This window comes from Onychomys torridus, chromosome 18 (genome assembly GCF_903995425.1).
Source record: "Onychomys torridus chromosome 18, mOncTor1.1, whole genome shotgun sequence".
NCBI classification, from domain to species: Eukaryota; Metazoa; Chordata; class Mammalia; order Rodentia; family Cricetidae; genus Onychomys; species Onychomys torridus.
The window spans coordinates 12,631,247-12,656,863 of record NC_050460.1 but is presented as its reverse complement, the minus strand read 5'-3'; the positions used below and the strand labels follow the sequence as shown (position 1 = coordinate 12,656,863).

The following is a 25,617-nucleotide window of genomic DNA, read 5'->3' as shown; positions in this document are numbered from 1 at the left end:
TTTAGCCCTGAAGTTACTTGGAAAACCAATTAAGAATATGGTGCAAACTAACACATATTCATGGAGTTCTGTAAAGTTTTAGAACAAAAATGTCTGCATGAGAATTAAGGTGGAGGTGCAGAGATGCCACTGCAGACAAGCATGCTTGCTATGTAAGTCTGACAACCTCAGGTAAAATCCCAGAGCCCATATCAAAAGCAAGACATGAAAGCACAAATCTGTACCCTCACACTTCCATGGTCAGAAGAGGTATTCAGACAGCGGAATTATTGATAAGCTCCAGGACCACACAGCACAGAAGATTAAAAAAAAAGAGAGACCTGTCTCAATAAGGTAGAAGTAAAGAAGCATAGTCCTGAAAATTGTCCTTGGACTTCCATATGTGCACTATGGAAGATACACACACACACACACACACACACACACACACACACACACACACACACACACACACACACACACACACACACCACAGTAAATCAATAAATACGAATTTAAAATAAATAAGAAGGTGTCAATAGGAGAGGGGAAAACTCCAGCCAAGTGAAAGGGAACAGGCAAACACACAGTACTTGGGAAATAAAGAAGACAGATAAGAATGAGATTCTTGTTCCTGCATTATGATCTAAGATCTATTGTAATCACACAAATATGTTGTTTTTGTCTTTTCATCATTCTTCTGTAGACAACTTTTATTCCATATATAATTAAGGCAGTGATTTTTACCTCCACCATGTATTTCAAGTTCTTTCTGAATTGCAGCTGCAGGGCTTACCCAGGGCAAGGTGGGGGTCTTCTGATTTCTCAATCAGCCATGGACCAATACTTTAAATAAATTCATTAATGATAAATTAAGAGAAAAGTCAAATATTCACACAAGTGTCACTACCTAAAAGGTTTACTGGATTCAACATGTACAAAATTGCTATCATTGTTCACTGACCTCATTTAGTTCCTGCCCAGTGTCTCAGGGTGGCAAGATGCACTGTATGCACCTGCATCAGTCTTTTATCACATTAGACAGTGTGACTTAGAGAGTGTGGAGAGTGCAGCACAAAAAGATGCTAATAAAACAGGCTTGGGTGCTCACTTCGGCAGCACATATACTAAAATTGAAATGATACAGAGAAGATTAACATAGCCCCTGCACAAGGATGACATGCAAATTCATGAAGCATTCTCTATTTAAAAAACAAAAAAACAGGCTTGGAGCCTTTGTTCCCAACAGAGAGACGCTGTCTTTTCACTCTTCCTCACATAGGAATTCTGCTGAAGATTTGCTTTTCAGTGGATCCCTGCTCACAAACCAGAGTTAAACTCATTTACAGGCTGGATGGAGACTCATATGCTGACACTTTAAGCCAGTGACTCTTGAAGAATTCTCATACTTCAAGTGATTTAATTAAATTTGCATTCTCTATCCTCACCATGTGGATTACAGGCAAGTATGCCTTTGATTTCATTGTTGGGACTAGGGATTCTAATCATCTGGAAGAGAATTCTGTATCCTGAGAAGTGACCTGTTCTCTGTTCTCACCTTGAAAAACATTCTGGGTTGTTTATAAAGCCAAATTATTTTCTAATAAACACATATTAATTTTTCATAAAGAGCTGAAATAATTCAGACTTTGATTTGTTGGTAACATGAACATTTATGATGATTGATAATTGACCACTCAGATTCACATTCATTCTCTGAATATATTTTTCAGTATCATGTACATAGTGTTTCTGTGACTAGGGAAGTTTCACTGCTTCTTGCATTTTTAGTGCAATTGTGCCCCAAAATTTTACATTTTAAAAATCATATTCTTTTTTTTTTTTGAGACAGGGATTCTCTGTAGCTTTGAAGCCTGTCCTGGACTAGCTCTGTAGACCAGGATGGTCTCCAACTCATATTCTTGAAGACACTTTTTAAAAATCTCTTTTAAGTAAGATTAAAAGCTCTCTTGTGTTGCAGGGTCCTGTGCTGCTGTTCCCTTTTGGAAATGGGGGCAAGTAGGTGCAGAGTCAATGACACAGACTGTGGGAAAATGTTGAAACAACACAGGTGAGGAGTAGGGTTCAGATAACCAAGAGTCAATTCTGAAAAATAATACAAACCTGACTGACCCCTTGTGTTCAGGAGGCAGAGAGAGTGGATCCTCCAAAAAGCTGGCTAGATGAGCTAAAACTTCAACTGAGAGACTTTGCTATTGTGTTTATGATGTTGAACTATTAAGAAAGACTTCTCTGGCCTCCACATGCACATTCATACATGGGTGCACACACAGACACACATGTACACTTGTGTAAACACACATATGAGAACATGCATAGACACCATTCACATACACGTGCCAAAATTACATTTAATATATAAAGAAGTCTCAGATATTACAACCTTGAAAGTTCAAGGATGAAGTATTGGACTCTAGTTCTAACCAGATGGAGCTTGACAATGACAATTCTCAAAGGCAGAGAATATGCTTTCTTAACTGTTAACATGTCTAGTATATTAAAGACTAATGTACTAATAAAATATTTTCAATTTTTTTTGCTTTTTTGAGACAGGGTTTCTGTGTGTAGCTTTGCACATTTCCTGGAACTCACTTCGTAGACCAGGCTGACCTCAAACTCACAGAAATCAGCCTGGCTCTGCCTCCCGAGTGCTAGGATTAAAGGCGTGCGCCACTACCGCCCGGCAATATTTTCAATTTTTATACCTTGATAATGGACCAAAGGACAATAATTTTTAATTAATTGACAGTGTCAAAGATTATAAAGAAATTTGACTTTTATAGTTGACTCTGAAGATAGGTTATCATAGTTTTAATTTGCATGTTTTCATTGTGCATAGGCATTTATATGGTTGTGTAATGCTGTATAAAGCCTGAAGTATTTCTTTGAATAAATGAATTAAGTAAAAAAGGAAAGAACACTGGCAAAGAAGTTTATTCTTTACAGTAACATTCTTTGTGTAGTCCTCAGGGACCCCACGTCTCTCTATGCTGGAGAACTTTGCAGGTAGAAGATTGATCTTTAGTGCTGAATTATAATTAATGTGGGAATGTAATGGTGATATGCTCAAATTATACAGAGAACAGGAGAACTGTCACTTTTATTTTTGAATACTTTGAATAAATCATCTCTGAATGCACATTTTGAAATAAGCTACCAATTAGGGAATTTTACACAGGTTGATGTTTACTTTTAAAAAATAGTAATAGAAGGTTAAATTAGAATGATATAAAATTAAATCAAAAGCTCTGTGTTATGCATAAATTAGAAAATTCAGTGTAGTTAAAACTTCAGTTCTCCAAAAGTTGACCTGTGAGAACTTGATTTATGTTAAAAATCCTCTTAGCCAAGATTCCTAAAGATTTTTCCAAGTGTTTTCTTACATCAGATGATTCCCCTAGTAACAATTTTGACTTGATGAATGTTAAAGAAAAGAAAGAATGTTAACGAAAAAGATAGTCCCTGTTTATTTGTCTAAGAAAAGTAAATAGTTTCTTAGCATTTTTAAGAGTACCAAGAAATACTGGAACCCAAATGCCAAAAATGTGATGTTTAATATGATTTTCAGTAAAAAATCATAGCTATCTTGTTTATAATGAAAATCAAATACCTGTTCCATGTTTGAACATTTACAATTTATCCTCAACCACTGGGACATATTAATGGTAACTTGTCCCATTCTGAAGTTACTAACACCAGTGCAGTGTGGAGTCAACACAAATCAGGTGGGTATTTTCCCTCTCCACACATACATATTTTTCAACTTTCTAAGTCTCAAATATTCCACATGTCTGCCTCTGTTCCGCAAGTGTTGGTGAAACACCATTTATATATTTATAAGATTATTTTTATCTTCTATTGATATTCATTCAAATGTGCATCTATATCTTATAAGCATAACAGTAGTGGTGTGATGGCATACTCTTTTTAATTTCAGAACTGAAGAGATGTAGAAAGGAAAATCCTTGGGGATTCCTGAATATCTAGCCTAGTCTATTGATATACTCCAGATCAATCAATGGAAAAACTTTCTTTAAAAACCATGATAGACAGGTTTTGAGGACAACATCTAAAGCTGACCTCTGTCTCCCATGTACATGCACATACCCACCCAAATAAATACCCACAGAGACAAGCACATACACATATAGAAACAACTAATGACTCGTTACAACATATCAAACTTAAAAAAAAATCATAATTAATATCTGTATTTCCTAGTAAAAATTTAATAGAAATAAACTCTCAGAGTGCTAGTATTTTAGAGTATTCAAAAATGTATAAGTACAAATTGGAAAGTAGATAGATTGTACACAGTGAAGTAGGGGAAACCTCAACCCATATATAATGTATGCCATTTGCGATGCCAGTTCTGCCTGTTATGGAGGAGTAAGACATGCTCTCTAGTCTCCTGTGAGAATCAAATGTGTGTGAGACAGTCTTGAGTGTGTTAATTACCTTTATTTTATTTCTGTAATACCACTTATTCAAAAGTATTCTTAGTTTAGTAATAACAATGTATGATTTTTATAAAAAATTAATGAAATCCACCTTAGGTACACAAAATCCATTATTTATTTAATATTCATTTTCTTGAAAAATAAGTATTTGAAAATTATGAAAACTGTTTTTTAGTTGGGTATTTCATTTGCCTTACTAGTTAGAGTCCATTATCAAGGGAAACTAAGACAGAAACTGAAGGCAGGAACCTGGAGGCAGGGACTGAAGCACAGACCATGGAGTAATAGTGTTTACTGGCTTGTGCCTTGAGGCTTGCTCAGCTTGCTAGAAACTAGATTTTTACATGTAAAGAATGTCAGATCATTTAATGTGTTCTAAAATGGAAACTTAGAGATTTCTTCATAAAACTTTGCAAACATTAAATGCTGAAGCAATTATTAGTGTTGGAGATAAAATTAAATTCTAAGAATGGATTGGGTCAATCTTTAATTTAGTGATTGTTGTGTTACAGTTTTATAATTGATGACGTTTTTATTTAAACAATGAAAGACAACAAGTAAAAGAATGAAAGAGTACATTAACGTACTTGCAAAAAGAACTGTGTGACTTCAGATAATTTGTCCATCATGATTGAGACGAGACTGTGGAGGTCTGATGGAAGGGTCTACGAATGCAACACAAGCCAGAAAGAGATCATTAGCTATAAACCCATGACCCTACAACCATTAGAAATCAATAACCATGGCTAAAGTGACTATTTGGGAAAATAAATTTGTAAGATTAAAAAAATAATAAGAACCAGACAGCGATGGTGCACACGTTTAATCACAACATTTGTGAGGCAGAGGCAGGTGGATCTCTGTAAGTTCAAGATGAGCCTTATCTACCAAGTGAGTTCCAGTACAGCCAGGGCTATCCAGACAAACTTTGTCTTGAAATCAACAACAACAGCAACAAATTAAACTGATGCTTAGAGAGATGGGTCAACAGTTAAGAACACTTACTGTTCTTGCAGTGTTCCTAAAATCAGTTTCTAGTTCCCAGTTCAGACAGCCTGTAAATCCAGTTACAAGAAATTCAAGGAATCTAGGGGATCTAATGTCCTCTTCTAGTCTGGGGGTGGGGGGAGGAGCTACATTCACATGTACATACACATCATGGGCATATAAACTTCAGTTTTTATTCCAAGTTGATTTTAATGCAAATTGGCTTAAATTTATTGAGGCTGATTCTTAAATATCCTAAATATTATATAATTATATTTTAAGTGGAAGCTATCTTAGAATTATTTTCTTCTTCATTTTGTGACAGAGAAAAAGAGTTTTATTGAGGCAAAGGTATTCACATTTCTGTTGTGTTTTGGTATCACTTTCCTGGCTTCTAATCTTAAATTGGATATACTTTTATATTAAACCAAAATCCTCTATCATGACAGAGAGTAGTTACTTGTTTTAAAACTACATTCAATGATGGAGATTGTATTTGTTTCCAATCTATGAAAGATACCAGAAATCGGTTCATTGTATCCATGGTTTGGGATAAAAGGTAAGTGTATGGTTGGAGATGATCTTTACTGGGGAACCAACCTCAATAGTTTCAGGGGTTTGAAGGATGGGATACCTGGAAGGTGAAGTCATGACTCAGAGACAATGTTCATGTAAGCTGACAGGTCACTTTGGGCTTCTGCAGTTGCTAACCAGCTTCTCCGCTACAGTTTCTTTAGCTCCCCTAGCTTCTCTCAGCTTCTCTAACTTCTCTCAGCTTCTCTAGCTTCTCTCAGCTTCTCTAACTTCTCTCAGCTTCTCTAACTTCTAGCTTCTCTTAGCTTCTCTTAGTATCTTCTTGTGCCCTGACCACAGTCTTTTATTATGACTGGTGGGCCACAATGTCCTCAGACAAGGAATCTTTCCCTGCAAGTCAGCAACTTCTGTCCTTCTGTATCCAACAATTCCAAGGAAGACCTAATCTAATTTATAGAGCTTCTATGAAAGGAAGCTCACCTTTCTTGGCAGCTCTTTTCAATATAGAAACCCAATAAAGCTTGTAGCAATCTCTCCATCAATTGTCACATTATCTCCATACTCCTTCAGGAGGAATAAAAAGTATCTGAATTAAAGTTGCCATCTCCCTTTCTTGGTGGAGGCCACTATTTTCCTCCTATTCTAGGTTCGCACACTTCTGGTTTGTCATCCAATCTATATGTCACTCCACCCATAGTCTTCAGCCAATACCCCTTAGGGTCTCAAGTTTTACACAATGTCCTTGGAATATCCTCAGAAACTGAATTATTCATCATGGCTAATTTAAGTTCAGTGTGTTGATACACATCATACCATGTGCTATAGTTGACCATACATTTGGTACACTTTATCCAAACCTGAAAAACTTCCCCAGGCTGCAGCTTCTTTTTCATGAACTGCTTAACTGACTTAACTCCATCCTGAATGATCATCTCTGTATACTTTCCTATGAAATTTACTATACTCATTTCATGTATCACAGAAATCACCATTGATCTAGGAACACAGAACATGAAGATCAGATAGAAGAAAAAGACTAGTATTACAAGAAATATTTATATGGAGAAGGACATGACATGTGCATGCCATAAAGCATGATCTTGGGACACATACACATTTCTGCCTTGGCTCTCTAGAGGCATGCTTAGCAGAAGATCCAGAGGGGAACACATGGAGGATTGATGGTCCACAATCTCAGGTCCCCTTTTCTCCAGTCTCTGCTGGCAGCACATCAGCCATCTTATATGCTGTCCCCAGCAGATCCTGACAAAAGCTGTCCTTGAAATGAAAGATTACAGCTTTTGGTTCATAATTCATGTGTTTCCATTAGTTTGGCTATTTGTCCCTGTGCTTTTCCAATCTTGGTCTCAACAATTCACACTCTTACAGTCCCTCCTCTTTCTCAACAATTGGACTCCTGGAGCTCCACCTGGGGCCTGGCCAAGGATCTCTGCATCCACTTTCATCAGTTATTGGATGAGAGTTCCAGCACAACAGTTGAAAGGAGGGAACTGGACCTGCCTGTACTGAATCCACCAGGTTGAATTGAATCCCCAGGGGAGTCTTGACCTTGGAGGAGATGGGAATGGAGGGGAGGGGATGGGGGGAAGGAGGGGGCAGGGGCTGGAGGGGGGAGGACAGGGGAACCCATGGCTGATATGTAAAATTAAAACACAAATATAATAATAAAACAATTTTAAAAAAGAAATAAAAGATTATATGAGTTTATATCATGCTACTGCACTTTTACTGTCTCCGAATGTCTTTTGTGACATGACCTTGGCCAGACTTTCAGCAGAGACCTATCTTTTGACCAGGAGCTTGAACCTACTCAGGGAATCATAATTGTACTAATTGCCACAGCACTGTTGACACCAGCTGGCTTAAAGGCCATTTTCAGTAAGTATTATAGCCAGTGGTGGCTTAAATATGAGACTCATAGGTTCATATATTTGAATGCTTGGTCATAAGGGAGTGAAGCTATTTGACAGGGATTAGGCAGTATGGCATTGTTGGAAGAAGTGTGTCACTAGGGATGGGCTTTAGGGTTTCAAATGCTCAAAGCAGTCCTGGTGTCCTTCTCTTCCTGCTTCTTGCTGAGATGTAGAACTCTGACCTACCTCTCCAGTATCAGGTCTTCCTGCACCATGCTCTCCACCTTGATGATAATGGACTAAACCAATCCTCTGAATGTAAACAAGTCATAACTAAATTATTTCTTTACAAGAGTTACTGTGGTCATGGCATCTCTTCACAACAATAGAACTTTAAATAAGTCAGGGTTGTATATATCAAAGTTTCATATAAATCATACATATTTTGCATATGTATGTCAGTTAGATCTCTCACCTCATTGCCAGAAATGCAATGCTCTGTCAAATAAGATAGAAGCAGTCTACACACACACACACACACACACACACACACACACACACATACACACACACACACACACTAGTTCATTACCAAAATTAAGTGAAAATACTCTTTAATAGAAAGGAAATTTTCATAAAATTCTCTTTTATGAAAAAAATTAAATCTGTATTTATCAATTGGAGGAATACTTAAAATACAGCACAGGGTTATTTTGTCACATAATGTTCAATTTTCAGCTCTCTGGCTTAGTTTATGTGGATAATGTATTCTATTTCCACTATTTACATCTCTTCTGTCCTTCATTATTTGGATAGAACTAAAGTTAATGAAGAACACAATGGTTTTCGTTAAGGACATTCATCTTTCAGTCAGTAGTAGGTAGTGATTTATACTTCCAAAGGCTACTGTATTGTAGATAAAGGATGGTACTTTCACAGTTGAGTGATTTCCATTAATTTCCCTCTGTCCACTTAGTCAGTACCTATTTTTGAACTTTCTCTAAAGGTAAACTATCACCTTTTAAATTCTGACTTTGGTGTTTTTCATGTTTCAGCTACCAATACTTGTGTGTACTATTTGCTGGAGGAGAGGCTATGTACCATTCCCCTTGACAAAGGAATTCAGTCATTCAAATCAGGGAAGTCCTGTGTATTTGGCTGTTCTCCTAGAATGGATGCCATTCAGGATGTCAGCTCCCAAACTGGTACTTTATGTGATCTGATTTCCAGGCTCCATTTCTCTATGTTCAGAAAGGTGCAGCAAAACTAAACCCTGACCCTACTCCTTTCTACCACAGGACTTGTTCATTATGAATTTTATACCCCAAAATTAACAGATTAGTTAAACTTTATAATCAGCTAATAGATTTATAAAATATTGACTAATTTTTGATGTCTTTTTGTTCTTTGGCTAGAACTAAATATGGATCTCTGTTTATTATTATAGGTGATTTCTATCCTAACTTCAATTACGCTTAGTAGAGTATGGAGTTCTGGAGAGCAGAAATTTGATTGATTATATTTTTATATTTAAGAGGTTCAGGTCCATGGAAGGTACTGAATACTTTTAAACTGGCTGATTGAAATGTCCACTTGGTTTTACACATGCATTAGAATAATAGGATTATAATAGTGGTTTTATTTGAAAGATGTACACACAAATTCGTGTTTTATATGTTAAATTTAATTCTAAGTGTTATTATTAAATAGTTACATTTTAAACTCTATGTGAATCATTTTGTTAGAAGTTAATGATTTCATTGGTTCTTCATGGTACAATGTCAGTCTACCTGGTAAATATTCCTGCTGTACAGTAGGTAAGATGGGGTAAACCAATTACTCTCTTGACTGTATTTGAGTCCTGCTTTACAGGAGGGAGTTCATGCCTGGTCCTGTAAACAAAAGCATGGCTAAGAAAGGCATAGGCCTTAGAGAAAAACCCATATTGTTCTTTTACTAAATGGTTATGTTGTCAAACAGCCTTTCAGATATTTGTGGATATATCCATAGGCTTGTTCTGATCCCAACCTTGGTGAGACACTTCTTAGTGCAGTTAGCATGGATCATTGCAGAGATGTGTTGCTGTCCAACGTGTTGACTATAAGTGACTGTGAGTACTCAGCCATAATAGGGACAGTATCACACAAGAGGAGGCAGAAAGCAAGAGCTGCAAGATGGGGAAGAGTGATCTGAAATGCTATTCTGCTGTGGGATTGTCTTTCTGTATTCAGTGAATGTGTCACTACTATTGGTTAGTAAAGAAGCTGCTTTATCCTACAGGAAGGCAGGGTAGAGACAGGTAGGAAATACAAGCAGAAATACAGGGAGAAGAAGGACAGAGGCAGGGGTGTCACCAGCCAGTCACCAGAGGAGCCACGAGACATGTGGGAAAACAAAGATTAATAGTAATAGGTTAATTTAAGTTGCAAAAGCTAGTTAGTAATTAGCCTGAGCAACAGGCCAAATGGTTTGTAATTAATATTAAATTTCTGAGTGATTGTTTTAAAAGTGGCTACAGGACCAGGTGGGAAAGAAAAGCCTCTGTCTATACCATCCTCTGAATATCACATGAACGATGAACACTCAAACTCACAGTAGCTCTGCATACTTATATGAGATCTGAACCAGAGTAGGTCAATTAAAAACTCTAACATGGATTGTAGAGGGATTATAAGACACCACCTCTAGTTAAATTATTGGCAGTTTATTACTGCTGGGGGAGGGAATATCATTTTTTGCACACCCCTAGGCATGTGGACAACAATAATAAGAGTCAATGGGTTAAAATTAATTACTTAATTAATTTAAAGGGAGGACATTAAGTTGGAAATAAATGTGATAGGGGTTCTAAGGAAAGTTTAGAATGGGGAGATATCGTTAAACATAGACACTGTCTACATGTATGGAGTTTTTAAAGAATAAATATATTTTTTTAAAAAGTTGAGATTATGGAAAAAAGGCAATTAAACTCTGTCGTTCATATACCTTGCACCCTCACTGCACCCCCTGTCTTAGCAGGTCAATCACTATTCCCCATTTTTGTCTTCGTTCAAGAGTAAGTCTTTTGGAAACAAGGCATACAACCTAAACACATACAGTTTTCAAGAAATTCTTGAGAACCTAAAAAATATTAAATTTAAAAATGAAAATAAAGAAAAAAATAATTTTATTATTTTTAAAACTTATTTATGTCACTGCTTATGAGACTATTTTCAACAGTATTTAAATCCAGAACAAGCCATATAATCCATTGCTTACCTCGATCCTCTTGTTCGGAATATTATTCTCATTCAGAATATTATTTTCAATTTTAAAAGCCATATTTTAATTTGTAGTTTGCACATGTGTGTGTGTCTTTGTGCATGCATGCAATGCAGGAGTGCACATGTGAAGATCAGAGGACCACTCGCCAAGCCAACTTTTCTTCCACGGTCTAGTTGCCAGAGATTGGACTCAGGTCCCCAGGCTCGGCAGCAAGTGAACTGAATGATCTTGCTGGCCCATGACCTGTGAACTTCATTCCTCCATTCATTTAGCCCTTTAATCCCTACTGAAATCTGAACTCCCAGCAATGTAACAAGGCACACTATGTTCCCACTGATTAGTTTATGCAGTTATACCTGAAAGCTCAGCTCTTTTCATCATGTCTCTGGGTATTTTTTCCGTGCTTTGTCTCTAACATTTCTTTTTTACTTATTTATATATCTCTGTCAGGAAAGGAGATGTAGGTAGGAAAAGTTCAATGTCAATACCAGTGTTGTCTATATTCAAATTCACACTTCAGATTCTTCCGACAAATAGACCCAAATATTTTTGTATGTGTGTGATAGGGGAAACTATTTTATTTTATTTTATTTATTTTTTATTTTACACATCAGCCATGGGTTCCCTTGTCCTCCCCCTTCTACCCCCACCCCTACCTTCCCCCCAGCCCCTCCCCTCCATTCCCATCTCCTCCAGGGCCAAGATTCCCCTGGGGATTCATTTAAACCTGGTGGATTCAGTACAGACAGCTCAAGTCCCCTCTTTCCAGGCTGAGCAAAGTGTCCCTGTGTAAGCCCAAGGTTCCAAATAGCCAGCTCATGGTCTTTGAAAACATGGTTGGGAAAATAATTTTCATGGTTTGTGAGAACATTTCTTATAATTACTAAAGAATATCTAATTGAACACGCATACTACAGTTTGCCTACTCATTCCTTTAAAGATCTTTATTGTTTCCAATTTTATATAATCAGGAAAATTCTGCTATAAATATTTTACAGACATAGATGTTTGATTCACTTGTCTAAACATTTAGGACTACAATTAATGTTACATAGTAAAATGATGTTTATGCTTTACAGAAACTACCAACTCTTTCCCTTCCTACTTGGCCTTTGTTATTTTCTCCTTACTGAGTCAAAAATACCTAACATAAGCAGCAAAAGGAAGGATTTACTTTGTCTTAAAGTTTGAAGATACAGTCCATACTGTTGGCATGGTGGCATTAATGTTGGCATGGTGATTAATCCTGTTTCATTCACAGCAGCCAGAAGAGAGATGAAGGCAGATACATTATTCAGGTTTTTTTTTTTTCCATTCGTTTTTGGAACACAGGTCCTGAACAGTGTTATCCACATTCAGGGCAGATCTTTCCACCTACTCTATCTTGAAGGATCCTCTGACACCCAAGCAGACATTTATCTCCTAGGTGATTGCAAACCCTATGGAAATAACAGTCCATACTAACCATCACATGAATGTCTCATTTTTCATTTTATCAGCAATGATGAGAGTGTGTTTTTATGTTCTACATATTCACCAATCATCCTCCAGTTCAAACTTGAGTATGTCAGCATTCTAATTAGCATTAATTGGCACCTTAGTATTGAGTATGCCAACATCCTAAAAGGTGTAGAGTGCTACCTCAACATTGCAGATGTCAGAGAAAATGTGTGTGTGTGTGTGTGTGTGTGTGTGTGTGTGTGTGTGTGTGTGTGTGTTTGTGTGTGTATGTATAAGCATGTGAAAGACACATTAAAGGAGAAAGAGGTGATTTAAAAATAGTATGTTCCCAAGAGAATAAAAATGAAGAAAAATACCATCACAAAATATCTTTTATATACTTGTATACAGTGTACCAGCAGAGGCACATTCAGTTTTTCTTGATAGTTGGCTATACACAAAAGTTATAAGTACCTCCACTTGTCACCATCCTCTCTGTCCACTAGGATCAGAGATTCCCAGTAGTCACTGTTTCACTGAAGTTTATCTGATGAAAGTGGACAGAGATTAAGTGAATCAAACCCAGGTTTTGGGTTATCTGAAAAACTCAAAACTCCACCATATTATTAGAAATGTAAATGTACTTTTTAAGATTTACTTTAAAAGCCATTCAGAAAATCCATTGGAAAGATTATTGTGTTTTAAAAAGGTTTAAAAGAAATTAGCTGCATTCTAATTGTGAGCACAGTAATTACAGGACTTAAAATGAAATTATGCTTTGATAGTTAATAGAATTGTGTTCTTTTTATAAGCAATGGAAAGAAGTTTAAATCAAATGGAATCTAACAGGATTTACACTTGCTAATAAGGGTGATGTGTTAAAATCGTTCCTAGCAGTTATAGATTTATTTTTATTTTTCAATGGTAGAACCCTATCAAAAGAAGTATTCTAATAAATATATTTGGTTTCTGAACAGCTGGGGATAGGGCTATTAATTATGCTATATTATTTGTGGCTATTGTAAAGGGTGATGTTTCTCTGATTTCTTTCCCAGCATATTTATCATTTGCATATAGGAGGGCTACTGATTTTTTTTTTAGTTAATCTTGTATCATATCCTGCCACATTACTGAAGGTGTTTACCAGTTGTAGGAGTTCCCTGGTAGAATTTTGGGGGTCACTTATGCATACTATCATAACATCCGCAAATAGTGAAAGTTTGACTTCTTCCTTTCCAATTTGTATCCCCTTGATCTCCTTTTGTTGTCTTATTGCTCTAGCTAGAACTTTGAGTACTATATTGAATAAATATGGAGAGAGTGGACAGCCTTGTCTTGTTCCTGATTTTAGTGGAATCGCTTTGAGTTTCTCTCCATTTAATTTGATGTTGGCTGTCGGCTTGCTGGAAATCAATATTACCTGTTCCAGACACACAGGAGGGATGACATATCAAACTTTCTGTGAGTGGCAAAAGAAGCAAAGGTGCCTAGCCAAGAGGGCTGTAAAAGGGTCAGATTCCAGAGATACTTGGAAATCAAGGAAAAATGGACTAGAGCCCGACAGGAGAACAGACAGATTGTTGCAGCCACCAAGAGCAATACTGATGCCTAAGACAGATGGGTAAATTATCTGTAGTTATTTATCCTCCAGTTTCAGGGATATATGACGTAAAATTTAGATCATTTTCAAAGCAATAATTTTCAAAGTACTATTTTTGTCTACAAAAAAAATTGTGAGAAGAAAAATATAAGATACTATCCAAGAATCCAGTGTTTCAGTTGTGAAGATCAACATGAAAATTATCAGTATAAAGTGGTTATGATATATTCATTATGAGGTAGAAAAATTGAGGCAGGATGCTTGACTCCCAGTATGGTGAGTTCAGGGATGGAGATATGAAGATGCTCAGAAATAAAATAAAATAATCTCAAATTATTTAAAAACTCTATCTCATCATTAAGACTCCTAATTCTTATTGAAATATAACTACACCAAACTTTGAACTATCATTTTGAAAAAGATTTAAAAGAACAGAAAACAATTGATGATAAATATGCACATACACTTGTTTTTATCTTCTCAAAATATAGATAATTATTCAACTGTTATAAAACTGTATTGTAAATATTTCTTCTCTGTAGGCAGTGTCTCCATTCCATTGTTTCTTTTCCTCTGTGATGATTTTTATCTTGATGCTTTTCCATTTGTCTGTGTTTGCCTTTGTTTTCTTCTCTCTTGAGCTCTAACAGAAAAATTATTTTCACATCCCTTGCTAGAGACCTTCCATCTATGTTTCCTTGTAGCAGATTTAGTTCTAAGTTACTGTGTAAGTATTTTACTCACTTTGAGTTGACTTTGTATAGGGTGTGAAATGATGGCCCAGTTGCAATCTTTTTTCATGTGTCTGTTTATAAAAATTTACTGAATAGATATATGAAAAAGGCTTCAACATCTTTAAGAAGTGAGGAATTGAGAATAAAGCCACAATGAAATATGATGTCACATCTTCTAAAGTGGCTATTACTATAGAGACAGATGATAAAAAATGATGAGGATGTGGAAGAAAGGGAAACCTCACATGCTGTTGATGGGAATGGAGACTAGCACAATGATTTCAGAAAATAGTATGGAACAAAGCCTAAACCTTAAAATACAATCTCCTGTGTTGTAGCAGTTTTACTACTGGTTATATATCATAGGGAATTAAAACTAGTATGTCATGGAGATTTTTATAGTTGGTGGACATTTAAGCATGCCCTAGGAGCAAAGTAATTGTCTATCAACTGATAAACTGGTAAAGGAAACTTATCAGTATCTAAAGATAAAGCGCATACCTCTAACAGTCACATGGGACAATATATCTAGTTATGAAGCATATTTTATTATATTTTCTATATATCAAAATTATACAGTTAAATGAGAAACCATCTTCTTGACCATCCACAATTATGTGTGCCCATATGACTGAGATGTAATCATGAGATTACATGTACACATTATATGGAAATGCACAGTACATAGGGGGATATCCTAGCTGTCCTTAAGGAAGGAATGAAGTTCTTAGGGAAGAAATGAAGTGACACACGAGAGAAATACAGTCAAGGAGCAACTGGTCATTTATATTCAGTAACCTCACGGCCTTGCAGGGTGGGCTTCCCATCAAAGAGTCATTCATTTGGTGAGTATACAGTCATGGCCCTTGACACAGAAAAGTTCTTCCTTGATGCCCTACTTTTATAGTGTCAAAAGGTATATGAAGACTTCTGGGGAAGAAATAACATCAGTGGTCTTACCTAGCACTGGACCAAGCATGCTACAATAACAACCTACTATAAAAGATGAGCCCAGTGGTACAATAGTGACAGGACTGTTATGGGTACCTGAGAGCTTTCTGATTATATTTGAGGCCTTCTCAACAGGAGAGAATTTAAAGTCTTGTATTGTGACCTTGTACTAAAACACATGGCTGCAAAGTCATTGGCCCCAGGGTAGAATCTGCTAATTTTACTGTACTAAGTAGTCATATTATCAAACTCCCTTCAAAAATTTATGCATACCCATAGATTTGGGCTTCTGTTGACTTTACTCAGAGAAAGTTCTTTTTAAGATAGGTAGCCATCAATGGAGATATACATAACAGAAATTGAGTGTGCATCCCTATATGGAACATTTACCTATATTACGTCCACCCACACCAACACTTATGGGATACAAAAGAAGAGGAAGTGAAACAAATACAAAAGGGCAAGAACGGGGATTAGGTCTGGGAATTATGGTCTTCTGGACATTGCTGTTAAACTCTTGAACGCACAACAGCTACGGCAATAAGTACAAGATCAAACTAATCAAAATCCTGGCATATTAGGGATAGTTGTGGTCTGTAGGCTGTACTACTTCCTGGAGAGGTACTGGCAATGGATAGATTCTGGGGGAGGAGAATTATCTATTTTGACGATATGGCAACTATTAGGAATCTCATGTTCCAATGGATGGCCCAACACCCATGCACACATGGCTAACAAGGAAAGACTCAGTGGTTATCCCAAAATAAATGATACTGAGTTGAGAGGGGACATTTTGGAGGGCATAGTAGGCGTTGTATAAGGGAAATGGAAATATATATAGGAATATATATATATATATATATATATATATATATATAATATTTCATTGTAAACATGTATGAATTTCATAAAAATAAGAAAATATGGCAATGTATGATTAATAAAACCCAGGATTATAAAATAATTAGGAGAATGAAGATTGAAGGAAGTAGAGAAAATGGGCAATGGGAAGATATTGAATAAAGAAAATATAGTTTTGTTAGTCTGAAAATATAAGTTTGGTAATATATTGATATGCATGGTGACCACAGTTAATAAATTATACATTAAATGATGATAATATATTTTATATTTATAATATATAATATAATACTATATGTAAGCAATTTTCAAATTTATTATATATGTTTTAATATGTTCATGTGAAAAAAGAATGAGACAATTATGAAGTTAAATAATATGTTAATTCATTTTGGGGAGGGGACAGAAGGTAGGTCAGGGGAGGAGGCAGGGGGGAGTAGGAGGGGAGATGAGAGGGGATCTGTGGTTGGTATATAAAATGAATAAAATTTTTTTAAATAAAAAAGAATATGTTAATTAAGCCTAGAGTAATGGCACATGCCTTTAATCCCAGCACTTACAAGGTGGAGGCAGAAATATCTCTGTAAGTTCAAAGCCTACATAGTGAGTTACAAGACAATCAGAGGGATAAAGTTAGACTCTGTTTCAAAACAAAGGAACAAATAAAATAATATGCTAATTAGATTACTCTTTCTGTAATGTAAATATAGACCAAAACATCCCATTTTATCCCATTTTATACAATTATTATTTATCTGATAAAAAAATAAGTGGACTGGAATAACTTATAAGAGACTTCAATAATAGTGTTTCGAAGTATTTGTGGTTATAAATTTAAGTGAAAGATCAAGGACAGAGAAATGATTTTGAAAACTTTGATATATGATTCTCTTCAAATATTTGATATAATAATTAAATTGAACAAAGCATTACTATTATCTAACTGAATTTTACCATTAAGAAAGTAGTATGAAATTCCAAAAAGAGAATGAAAGATCCCTCTCAAATCAAATCATAATTTATCCCCAAATTGTTCCTATCTTTCAAAGCATAGATTACCAAAAATTTCCAGGAAAGTATAATTATATATATATATATATGTGTGTGTGTGTGTGTGTGTGTGTGTGTGTGTGTGTGTGTGTGTGTGTATGTATATATATATATATATATATATATATATATATATATATATATACATATATACACATATACACACAATCATATACACATATATAATTACATACAAACATATATATACTAAGAGAGACTCACACATAGTACATGTACATATATTCATGTATATATATTCATATACATATGTGTATATGTTTTCATAGATTTATGTAATTTTTTTCTATGAAATTCTGAACAACATGCTCAAAAGAGTTATATTTAAAAACCTTTATGGATCTGTGACTGTTCAAAGCACATTCTTCTCTCACTTAGATCTGTTTTCTCTTTCCATCAAACAAATGCTTGTTGCAATTCCAAGATTGGTTGGAGGCAACTGTAGCCCCCTTTCCATTCTGTTTCCTTTTTCTTGCCTCAAGAGACAACTGAGGAGAGCAACAGAATCTTGTCAACTTGCTGCTGGATTACACTTGGAGAATAAATTATATTTTGTCCTCAGATTAGCTGCTCTGTCAGTGTCCATTACATCAAACAGATGGTATGAATAACCCAGGGAGAGGAGTTTACATGCAGAATCCCAACCCTGTATTTACCCCGATTACTGCAAAGAAACTATGCCCCATGTGCCCTGCAATTCAACATTGCTGGAGGGTGGGGTCATTGGAATAGAGTTCCAAGATGACTGTTGCTGCTGCTGCCACTTCCTCTTTGGGAAGCACCCAAAGGCAGGAAAGATACCTCACATCTGCGGGTTTGACAGCTGCAGGTTTTAAATGGTATTTTGCAAAGACCCAGAAACTCTAACCTGTTAGAAAACACAGCACAAGCTTCTCTGCATCTGGTCTTCAAATCTTAACACAATTAGTGTAGAGAGATATTAGAAAGCATACAAAGGTGCCTTGTCACATCCTCTCTCTGTCAGCTATTCTGGCTCTGCTAGCTTCCAATGCTTTAGGCATTCTGACTGCCTTTGTCACCCCCTTCCCAAACATCAGGTGGCAAGGGGCATTTACCAAGTAATATCTGCACTTAAAATAGACAAACTCTGTGTCCTTATTACTGCCCACTCATCTCCACTGAATCCTTTATTTAATGGGACATAGAACAGCATTTTCAGAGTTTCGTTTCTAAAGTCCTAGGTAGAGACTTAAGTCTTTCAAATTGGAGAATGAATTCACATAGAAGAAGCAGGTTGTTGGGAGGCTCTTTGAAGGAGGAAGAGGTAATGCATAGGTTGGGTGGGGATGCTGGAATTCAGAGAAAAGAACCACCTGACCCAACAGAGAGAGAGATGGTCAATCTAGAGTAAGTTGTGGTGATATATTGTGTACCCCAATAAAGCTTGCCTGGGGGTCAAGAGGACAAAGACAGTCATTATATTAAACATATAGGTTAGACAGTGGTAGCACACACTTTTAATCCATATGGATCTCTATGAGTTCAAGGCTACACTGGGAACAGAGCCAGGTGTGGTGCCATACAACTTTAAACCCAGCACTAGGAAGGAAGGAAGATGGGAGGGCACAGAAAGGTATATAAGGTGTGAGCAAACAAGAAGTCTCTCTCTTGATGAGATTTCTTAGAGGTAAGAACGTGGCTGGTTTGTTCTGTTTCTCTGATCTTTCAGCTTTCACCCAAATATCTGGCTTTGGGTTTTGTTTTGTTTTTATTAATAAGACCATTTAGCAATTCGTGTTACAGTAAGTAGTTAAGGAGAGCCAGAAGCTAACTACATTAATGGCACCTCAAAGAGCCAGGAAGTCCTTAATGACATATGTTCAGCATAAGCCCAGGGCTTAACATCATCAAATGCAGAGGGGTGTGTGAATGTGGAGACAGACAGACTAGGTGTCTCTCTTGACTAGGACAGGAGGTAATGAAGCTCAATGAGCACTGCACTCCTCCTTGTACAAGATCTGGTGGAATTAAGGCAGAGTCTCCATAGAGGGTTCTGATCATTCTGCCACAGGTATACACGCAAGGCTCGTGCATGAGCTGATAGGTACACAGGATTTCCCTTCACAGTGCTCCCCTTCCTGAGTTGGAGTCCTATCCAACTTTGTACTGAACACTCTCAACAGCTGCTAGCTGGTGGATGAAAAAGAGAAGGCCCTAGTTGATTCCAGCCCCAGCCTGGCTGTAATCGAATCAAGCTGGCCAGCAGTCTTTCTCTCTTGAATTAGTTTTAAAGTGAGATTTAGCTCAGAAGTACATCCTAGAAGACAAGGCAGAAATCTCCACCTGGCTGCATCTAGGGAACAATATTTCACTCCATGCTGACAGTGTCCTGAAGGCACATAAAGCTGAGCTGGGAAAGGAAGTGACCAGAGGGCTCTAATTAGGACACTCCTCCATCTGTCTGGGACAGCCACCTTGGTGAGTCATGCCTGCTGGATGTTATTATTTTAGGGCTGTTGGGGCTCAGAGTCTAGTTAAGTCCATAGCAAGAGTGGAAGTGAGATAATTAAACAGTAAACTAAAGGTATGTATGCTTTGCCCATGTGCACCTGCTAATTAAAAAGCAGAATTCAATGCCAATCTTATTGTATATAATTAAGTTAAAAACAGGCTCAGCAAAAATACTATTTAATACTCAGCAATTTTTTTTAATGAGATAGAAGGATGCAGTAAATGTTTGTAAGGGAAATATTATATAAAATCATTTAAAATGAAAACAATGTAATTTTTAATGGTTAGTTAGTGACTGCAACATGAATAATGAATTTTCCCATGCCTGCGAATTTTTTCCATAGTCAGATAAAGTAATAGCACCTTTGTCAGTAGCCAGGCTTGAGTTTGGCTTGTGAGTGGCTATACTTATATGAACCTGGGTCTCTAGGTAATAAATGATGATGATAATTGAGATTCTCTGATTTTCCTTACATATGTGATAGAGATTTCAACGATTGTGTCTGTTTGTTTGTTTAGCAAAAGGAGCTATAACTATCTATATGTGGACTAAAATAATGTTTTGCCACCATATAAAGACATTGAACAAAAACCAACAAGCTGTTTTTCCTATGTGATCAAGTAATAAGCATTTAGGTTGCAAAATTCATTCTGCTTTCATATTGTCTTCTGTGTTTATTTCTTATGTTGATTTTTACTTTTTCTATAAATGAAAACAAGCAGCAAAACCATATATATATATATAGTTTTTTTTTGAGACAGGGTTTCTCTGTGTTGTAGCTTTGTGCCTTTCCTGGGACTCACTTGGTAGCCCAGGCTGCCCTCAAACTCGCAGAGATTCACCTGGCTCTGCCTCCTGAGTGCTGGGATTAAAGGCGTGCACCACCACTGCCCAACAAAACTGCTCATATTTTAAAACAGATTTCAAGCATCCTGGAAGCTTGGCCCTGAGACCTGACTGGGTAGCCATGGGAATGAAGCAAGGACAGACATATGGACACATAAAGAAAAGCTGCAATAGGTGGGCTATGCTTGTTCCAATGAAGGGCACTAAGCTACACAGAAATTCAACACTTTTATTATGTACAAGCTTAGGTGAGAGATCTCTGTAGGGGGGCAGGCTCTGGTTGTCATCATCTGGGAATGAGGGTGCTGTGGTTGCTAGTTTTTTTTTTTTTTTTTTTTAACACATTGCTCAGTCATTCACAAGCACTCTTGATTGGACCAGAGGAAAGCTTTGTCATGCAGCTGACCCTCACTTAGGAAAGGTTTTGCAATTTTTATGGATCCGAGGCATTGGCATCCTTAATATGGTTGTGCCCATTTCAACAACATACATGCACTCAGTATGTCCTCTGTTCCCCTGAAAGGAAGTGATTTGGACCCTAGATTGCAGTTAATTAAATTTTAAATCAGAAGGTTTTGTCTGAAAAAGTGGACATCTCCCAATATCTAAGCTGATCATATTTACCATCAAAGACAGTGTGTTTGTATGTGCACATACAGATATCTATTCTTGACATAACAAAAATTGATAATAACACTAATACAGTTACGTACAGTGTTCTTTCAGTCTGAATTTTCACTCTATATCCCAACTTTAGGTGATAGGATGGATTTCTACAGATCAAAAGGCACATTGACACCAGGCAGTTGAAATTTCAGGAACAATTCTAAATTCTCAAACACTACACATTCATATACTACACCTTGCACCCTCAGGAATTTCCATGAGGTAAAAAGAAACTATAAACCAGATAAAATTAAAACATGAGACTCATTTTGTTGACAGATTCTGTGTTCCTGCTTCTGATTCTGTTGTTGCAGAGTGGCTAAGGAGAGCTAAACATGCTCCCCATCCCCCTCTAGAGCTTATTCTTTAATCATTAATACATCCAGAATAAGTATTGTGAGGCCTTTGAAAATGTGTTCAGCAATCTTAAAACTGGGATTTATTTATTTACTTTATGTAGGCAGGTGTTCTGCCGCATTTGTCTGTGTACCACTTGTGTACATGGCCTGCTAGTGCCCAAAGTAGCCATCAGATACCCTGATGCTGTGATTACAGAGGGTTGTGACCTGCCATTCAGGTACTGGGTATTGAACTCCAGATCTCTGGAAGAGCAATCAGTGTTCTTTACTGCTGAGCCATTTCTCCAGACCCCATCCAATAATTTCGTTCATACTCTTCTCCTCATGACATTATGGAAAATCAATCACATCATAGGCTGAATCACAGGATTTCTAAAAAAATAAGAAAGATTGTAGTATGGATCTTACAAGGCATCCCCATTGCTAATATAGATCAAACATTTTACTATTACATATCACATAAGGATATCCAACTTAGACATAAAATAGGAAAAGAAAAAAAAAAAAACAAAATCAAAGACAAAAAGACCCTACACGAGATACTCTAGTATCACCATTTTCTCGTCAGTCACACAAACAACTTCATTTAGACTAACCCAAAATGCAAATTGAAAACTTTAAAAGGAACAAGAGAAAAATCACTTTCCTTCTTTAATTGGAAAATCTCCTCAGTCACAAAATAAAACCAACAGAAAATTAGATGACACTGTCACAATAGAAAAAGAAAGTGTTAACACCCTCGGGATGCAGCAGTCTCTGAATAATAATGCAGAAGGCAAAAGATAGCAGAAATGTGCAAAATAAGGAACTGCTAACTAACATTAGGAGTAATCACCTAAACATGAAGAAAAGTTGTGTTGATTCCAACAGTAGTCAGTAGCAGCATAGAAATATAGCAAGATTGTATTCTTACACATTTGCAAACTTTTCTATAGTTGGATATTCCTTAGTATTTGGCTTTGTAGCCAAAGAAGATAGACTCAGTAAACACTGAAACAAGTGATGATTTTCTTTTCCCTTTTCTGTGAAGATCTGGGGAATATACAATTTGTGAGTCTGGGTACAGTTCTATTCAGTGATGGACCCTCAGGTTCTAGCCGTTACCAGCTCTTGATGTCAACATTCTTAGGGAATGTTGTCCTCAGGGTGCAAAGGAGAATTCCAAACCATGCATTGCAGAGAAGATAGTGGGAGTACGATGAGGAGCTTATGTCCTAGCTATTCTTTCTAGAACATGTCCAGAACTCAGCAGGGAGCCCGTATTGGTCAGATGGCTGAACATACTCTCCTTCCACTGAATCTGAACCTCACTAACTGAAGTCTAGGGTTAAGTAGGTAAGAAACAGCTAATCCAAGGGAGGCTTACCTGATAATCAGTTGTTATGTTCAAATTATGATGTGACAAATAATCTTACTTATTTTCATCTGGGAGAAAATAATACATATTTAGTAAAGACCAGAGGAAATGAAATAGTTGGTACAAAAGAAAATTTTTGCATAGATTGTCCCCAAAACGCTCAAGTTCTGGAATTTCATTCTATTGAAAAATGCAGATTTCTTGCTCAACAATTACTGAAATATTGTTGGGACAGCAGAGAACACAAGACAACATAAATGCCTCTTAGTATAATGTGGACTAGTGATATAACTTGTCCTTTCTGAAATTTAGCAATGCCTTACAAACAAGATAAACACATGTTATAAAAATTAATATGTAGTTTGTGGCTAAGGACACTTTGATATGTGTAGAATATTCCATTCTATAGTGTATATATATATATATATATATATATATATATATATATATATATTAAGAATAATGTATAGCTTTAGTGCCAATTTTATAATTGAAATATATAATTTATAAATTTTATATATTAGGATTAGGTTACTAGATTGATGGGCAACTTTTCTAATGATGTCTGTTGTGCAATACATGCTATGTATTTGCATCCTCAGAATATTATTTCATATCACAATTCTCCAATTCTTTGCTATACTTTGTCTCATGATACCCTATAGCAAATAGTTGAATTTTAAAATTAAATGTAAATTTTCATGACTAGAATATTGTACATTGGAATCTGTAATACACCATTCTTATATAGACAATGACTAGAAATGAGCACAATAAAGCATCCTTGTTTGCAGAAAGACAAGAAGACTATATTAACATGAATTGTGATGATTTGACAAAGAAGGTAAATGATAATTCTCTTCTATGGTGATTGAAGAATAATCAATGAAAGAAAAAACTAATAAACATGCATAGACACTATGATATATCACTGCAAGAGATCACAATTCAAAAACTTACTGTTTGCTAAGTATAATCCCTTTGCGAAGTATCCTCAGATGCAGTCTAATGTGACCTTCACAGCACTTCACTGAAGTAGATTTCTTTCTCCACATTGTGTTGATGACAAAAATTGAAGGTCATGACTGTCAAATATGTCACCATGGGTGTATACTGAAATAAACTGCAAACAGAGACAACTTTTAAAAATATTTTAGCATATTTTAAGTTTTTTTTCTATTACATTTTTTTTAAAGTTGACCAAAACATATCAAGTCAGGAAGCATTTCTCTGAGTAACGGCATTTAGATACAAAGTGTTGCTATTTTCAGACCCAAGACAGAAATTTCTCAAAGAAAAAATACAGAAGCAACTCAATAGAGAGCCTTTAAAGCCAGCAGTGCATTCACTGATCAACCAAATGAGAGTACCCAGTACTAGTTGTATTCTAAATGGATATAGACAGTGGACATATTCAACATGTTACAGATGACCCTAATATCTGAACTCAGCACCTTCAGTTCAGTATTTTTTTTTTTTTTTTTTTTTTTTTTTTTTTTTAGAAAAAACAGAATTGTCTTCAGTGGCAAAGATAAACATTAAACATTTTTTTTGGTTTATTTTTGTGTTAAATGATGGGAATGGTGAATCTCAATATTCCTCATCTCTCAGTTATTTTGGCACTAGACACTTGAGAATATCTTCTGTGTGTACTTACTGTTTAAAATCCATTTGACATTGTCTGTCAAAAAGCTTTCAATCAAAGACTGTGGGATATTTTTAAACATTGTCGTAAGAACAAAGTTAAATAACCTGTTGTGATTCAAACCTATAAAGGTGTGGTTAAAATTTTTAAACTGTGAAATGAAGAGCAGAACTTGGGTTTTAAGTATAGATATTAATAAGTTTGATGGACCAAGGAATTAAATTTGACAGTAGTGTGTTCAGAGTGCAAGGTGAATTTGTGTTGCAATCAATTGCCACCTGCTGACTGCTTATAAGATGAATTGTGCAGGCATCTATGACTTTCTGCTGGGATTTGATGAGTTGGCAGAACTAAGCATCCACAAACTGTTTTCCACAATGATTACAGTTAGACAGTTTTCCAATTCCATGCATAAATAATACAGACATGTAGATAGCATGAATTGAGATGTTACTTCATGTTAGATCCAATATTGTTAACAAATTTTATCTGTTTGAA

The 25,617-nt window shown here is 36.1% G+C and overlaps 1 non-coding gene across 1 annotated transcript; it reads left to right on the top strand.

Annotated features, from left to right (window-relative positions):
- The first annotated feature begins 1,082 nt into the window (after positions 1 to 1,082).
- LOC118570127 lies at positions 1,083 to 1,189 on the top strand. Its single transcript, XR_004943125.1, has one exon. It is a non-coding gene; the product is annotated as a U6 spliceosomal RNA (small nuclear RNA).
- The last annotated feature ends 24,428 nt before the right edge of the window (positions 1,190 to 25,617 follow it).